At 40.1% G+C, this 5525-nt stretch overlaps 1 pseudogene; it reads right to left on the bottom strand.

The window, feature by feature from the left end:
* Positions 1 to 369: 369 nt before the first annotated feature.
* Positions 370 to 3881, bottom strand: LOC114046407 (annotated as a pseudogene).
* Positions 3882 to 5525: the final 1644 nt, after the last annotated feature.

Genomic DNA, 5525 nt, shown 5'->3' with positions numbered 1-5525 from the left:
AAAGTAAATTTGTTCTAGTTATAAAAGATCAGTCTATATATATATGTAAAACTATATACTTCAGATATATATAAACTATACACTATATATATATAACTATATACTATATATATAACTATACACTTCAGATATTCACAAAAATGTGAGCAGGAGAAGGTTTATCAAAAGACATTTAATACAATTAGCTTTCAACAACCCTTGGTGGCCCATATCTAAAAAGATTTCCAGTGCCCCTCCTCTCCAAACCCTTCCATTTCCAGAAAAGTACATACTTACCAGGAATTTTAGTGGGTTTGGTTTTTTTTTGTTTGTTTATTTTGGTTTTGGTTTCAGTTTTTAAAAAGGCTCCCAAGGTAAATTATTTACAATTCAATTGCCGCTGTCAACAGATCTGGACCTTTGGTGATGCACAGATCCTGGAGATCTAGATCTATTTGAAAAGCCCCATCTCTGGTTCTTCTCAGTCATAGAAGACCTACTAATACATCAGGATTTGCTATGGCTGCAGCTTCTGGACCCGCTGTAAGATTTGCAGCTATGAGAATGAGATCAGCTCCAAGATCTACAAGAGCTCCTAGTGAGGAAACATGATTGTCTTCTCAAACTACTGTGTCTTTTGCTTCCTTCAATCAGTTTATTTTTCCTACCATTTATTTCTTTTCCAGAAAGTTTTTCAGTAGTATTCTTGTTACTGTAAGAGGCAAACTCAACTACCCCTTCACTTATTTTAGGTCTATAAGCATATACAAAAATTATTTCCCTAGCTTGCCTTATGAAATCATTGAGATCTTGCCAGCTGACTCATAAAGATAAATTCTCAACTATAAGACTGTTTTTGGTTTCTGCAGGCAGGTCATTTCTCCTCATTTCAGGGATGACAGTTACTAAAATGATTAGAGCAAGGATGTGGAACCAGTGCGCTTGAGGCCACATGTGGCCTTCTAGATCTTTAAGAGTGGTCTTTGTATTCAGAAGGCCACATGTGGCCTTCTAGATCCTTAAGTGTGGCCTTTGTATTCAGAAGGCCACATGTGGCCTCAAGGCCGCAGCTTCCCCTGGATTAGAGTATGGCCGTCTTCCTCATCCAACTTGAGAATTAACCCTGGAATGTTCAATTGTAATTCCTTCACTACAGAGTTTCTTTCCATTAAGTTCATAAATAGTATCCCTTGGGTCTTCAAATTCCACAAACCCAAAGCTTCTCTTCAGATCAATGTCTTTTATTCATCCATAGCTTTTAAGGAATCTTTCCACATCTTTTCCTTGAATTTAGCCTTTCGATAATATTCTACAACTACTCATGGTACCCCACTTCTAATTTCAATATAAATAGGCAGGATTTACAGCATGAAGTCCACTGGGGATAGAGACAGCAGAGTGGTGGGTATTTCATGGATGGCATTCCATCAGCAGGCATGAATCTTGGGCCAGGAGACATCATGTCTTACATTTTCTCTGTATTTCCCAAAATAGTTCCTAGCATGATGACAGGCATACAATAAGTACTGGTCAAGTATTTGTTGATTTATTTAATCAAATAAAGTAGGGACTGGTTCATTAGCAATCTAGGGCAGCCTAGACAACATGACCCCAATATCTAGCCTTGTGATAAGAGAAAGAAAACTATGTTCAGTGGGAAGAGAGATTCTAAATTAGAGGATATACACATGAATCTTGAAGGAATTGTGTATGACCCTGTGAGAAAAAAGAATGTCACTAGAAGGTCAGGGTATTGACCTAATGGAAATTCATAGTTTGGCTCCTTTCTGATAGAGCTGATAGACTTCATTTCTGCATCTGCTCATGGGTTCTTATAAGTCCTTTCTTGTTTGCTTTTTTTCTTGCTTTCTTTTTTTCTTGCTTGCTTGCTTTCTTCCTTCCTCCCCCTCCTTTTTCTTTTTTCTGAGCCTAGATGTCCCCATCTCAACCAGGCTGGAAGTGAAACAGCCATTCATTAGCTGGATCCCTCTGCTGATTGGCATAAAAAAACCTTGACCTGCTCTGATCTGGGATTATTCAACCCTCCTTAGGCAACATGGTGGCTCCCCAAGCCCAAGGGCTTACCATATTTTTGCCAGACTTAGTGTAGGTATCTAATCAGTTTTAATCCTACGTGATGTCTCCTGGCCCAAGTGATCCATGAGCCTCATCACTCTTTTTCACTCCCACCCCACTTTCACCCTCACAGAAATTACAAGCTTACACCATCACACTTGAATGAGTCCTTTGTTTTATGCATTTTCTGTAGGGATTAAATAAAGGCTCTGATATACCCAATTTTAGTACCTTGAGTATCAGTGAGTCAGCAAGGGTCTACTAAGTGTTTATTTATGTGTCAAACATAGTATTAAGTTCTAGGGATACAAAAAGGCAAAAACTATCCCTGCCTACGAGAAGCTTACATTCTAATGGGGAAGACATCATGTAAATAGTGAGGTCTTTACAAGGTGCAGAGGGAGAGAGTGTAAGTAGAAGGTAATATGAAAAGGGAAGTCACTAGTAGTTGAAGGGGAGGGGAGACCAGGAATGGAATATCTAGAGCAGGGGTGGGGAACCTGTGGCCTCTAGGTCACAGGTTCTCCACCTCTGGTAGACATCTTGTAGGAACCTTTAACCTTCATTTGAGGAAGCCTAGACACAAGCTATACCCTAAGTATATTTAGATATTATCTACTGCCAGCCAGATCCAACCTAAGGTTGCTAGAATTCTTAAACTTATAAAATTACTTCCAAACCTGAAAATATCAGCCTTGAGTTGGGCTAATTTCAGGGGGAAAATACAAAATAAAAAAAAGGAAGGACAATCTTAGATTCCTACTTGTTTAAACAGGACAGTGTTTTAGCTACCAAAGGACATGGAGGTTAGGTGGTGGAATGAGCCAGCCATTCCAAACCCACCCATCACTAGGGACAAAATTCAATATAGTCTTGCCTAATTTGAAGCCAGAAAGGGAGAGAGAGAGCTGATGGAGAAGATTGTTCCCTTTTGTATACATACCAAGTCATCAGGTCTTTTGATTTTGAAGCCAAAAATGGAACTCTCAGGGAAAGGAACACAGCATGGGAAGCAACACCATCCACCTCAAGCTTCCATGTGGTTTTCTAGATCTAATAATATAAACACTGAGTATGTTCTATGAGGATGGTACTCAATATAATCAGATGACCCAGGAGGATCCATTGCTTACATTCCTCCTAAATTCAGAGAGGAAAATCAGGCCAATTTTATACTTCTTAGAACACTTTCTAATACACCATGTTAAAACAAAGCTCAGGATGTAAAATTTTGTTCTTCTGTCCCCAGTCTACCATGTTCTGAGTTCAATGTCCTTGGTTTCCTCAGAAACATCTCTGACCTTGAGACCACCTCCAGCCCCCATTCCCTTATTCTGCTCTAAGCCCATACTATAATGTCTTTCAGTTCCACTGTTCCCTTTCTTGTATTAATTCCTTCTCCTAGTTTTCATGCTCCAGCCTCCAAATTCATTCTCAGGCCCATTCTTTGGTAGGTGTTATAATTGGGTCAGATGTTTTCTTTCCTGAAAACTGAACTGGAACTAAGGGATATCACCTAAAGAACTCCAAGCACAAAGGTGAAGTATAAAAAAATAAACAAATAAAACTCCTCCCATTCCCCACATTCTCAATCCCATCTCCCAGGTTTTTCTATTGACCTCTAATGACCAAACTTCATAAAGTCACTGCCTGAGGTCAATGGTCACCAGTAGTGAATACCCCTAGAGATCCCAATTGCCTCCTTTCCACTCCTCCCTTCTCCCATCTCATGTAATGGATAATGAAAGGATGTGGTAAATCTTACTTGAAAGGACACCAATAGCACCACCACCAAGGTTGTTTTCTAACACAAGACTGATGGACATTCTCTACACACACACACAAACACAGACACACACACATATATACATATTCCTTTCCTCTTTATCACCTCCACTTTTCCCTCACCCAACTCCCACCTCTACTACCACTGAGAAAGCTGGCACCAATAGAAGAAAGTTTCTTATGGCCATCTCTGGGAAGTGGAGGGAAAGGTGCCGACAAAGAGGCCCTATCTACAGCTCCCTTTTCACAAGAAGCATGTATCCAATTAAAGGATTTTAATTAAAATGCTTTCTGTAGCATCCTGTTTCTACTCACTGCTATAAATTAAACTTGACATACTCTGATTTAACAGGTGGGTGAGATTATTCTGAAAGCTGCCAGATGGAGGGAAATAGAAGCCAGGCTGGAAGGAGATGTGTGTGTGTCTACAAAATCAACTTTCAATTGTTAAATTTAAAGTAAGGGGGGAATAGAGAGGGGAAAATAAGGGGGAGACAGAGAGAAAGAAAAACAGAGAGAGAGAGAGAGAGAGAGAGAGAGAGAGAGAGAGAAGGAGAAGGAGGAGGAGGAGTAAGGAAGAAAGAAGCAAGGGAAGAAAGGAGCAAGGGAAGAAAGGAGTAAGGGGAGAAGGAAGGAAGGAAGGAAGGAAGGAAGGAAGGAAGGAAGGAAGGAAGGAAGGAAAGCAAAATCTTCAAATTTAGAGTACAATGAAATTTCTTTAAAATACAACCTCTGTCCTATTCTATATTCCCAAAGCAAACATTTATCTTCAGAAATGTTAACCAAAGGTCCAGAAAGCTCTGTAATCTCCATATGATATTTCTCCCCAGAGAACATTTTAAAACTTCAGTGCTCCCTTAGGATGGTAGGGGAAGGGAGGTGGTAATGCTACATTGGAGGTCACAGCTGCTTAGTTGCATTTGCTTACCCAAATTTCAAATTATCCACAAGCAGGCATTTGGATGGTGGCAAGATAATAACCAGCTCCAAATTATGAGATCCTTTCAACATGGCTGTAACTCCTTGAGGCTACAAAGAAATTACTCACATCAACCAAATTAATATATTCATTATCCCCTCACTAATACTTTCAAGCTCATAGTGGTCTAATCAGCCACCGTCAAATACACTGTATGTTGACCCCAACATCGTGATGTCATTTTGGTTCTCCTCAAGTATGAAGGACTACCACGTTTTCCATCTCCTTATCTCACAGTCTCCCCTTCCACTTAGAATTCTCTTTCCCTCCCTCTCTGTATATTGGAACCTAAAGCAAGACCCAGCTGAAGGGCTTTCTCCTCCAAGTTCCTGCACCACCCCTGCCCCCACAATGATCTCTTTCTTTTCTGAATTCCTCACTGTCTGCACTGATTTTGTACTGAGTCATGTATTATACTTCGACATTTCTTATATTATCTCATGTCACTAACTTTGCGCATGTTGATGCCTTATTTCTCCAACTAGATTGTAAGCTCCTTCAGGGCATGGATTGTGTCATATACCTTTACATGCCCTCATGGTGCCAAGCATATTGCCTTGCAAATAGTAGCATCATAGTGGAAATCATCTACTAACCCAGTTCAGTGGTGAAGGATCAGATTCATGGCTCTGGTGCCAGTTCCTAAGGACACAGTATCAACATTCAGGACTTCTATGGGATATATTCTTTGTCTCCTCCTAACCTC

Source organism: Vombatus ursinus, unplaced genomic scaffold (assembly GCF_900497805.2).
Source record: "Vombatus ursinus unplaced genomic scaffold, bare-nosed wombat genome assembly UNPS02014782.1, whole genome shotgun sequence".
Lineage (NCBI taxonomy): Eukaryota > Metazoa > Chordata > Mammalia > Diprotodontia > Vombatidae > Vombatus > Vombatus ursinus.
This window is presented reverse-complemented; position numbering and strand designations above follow the sequence as displayed.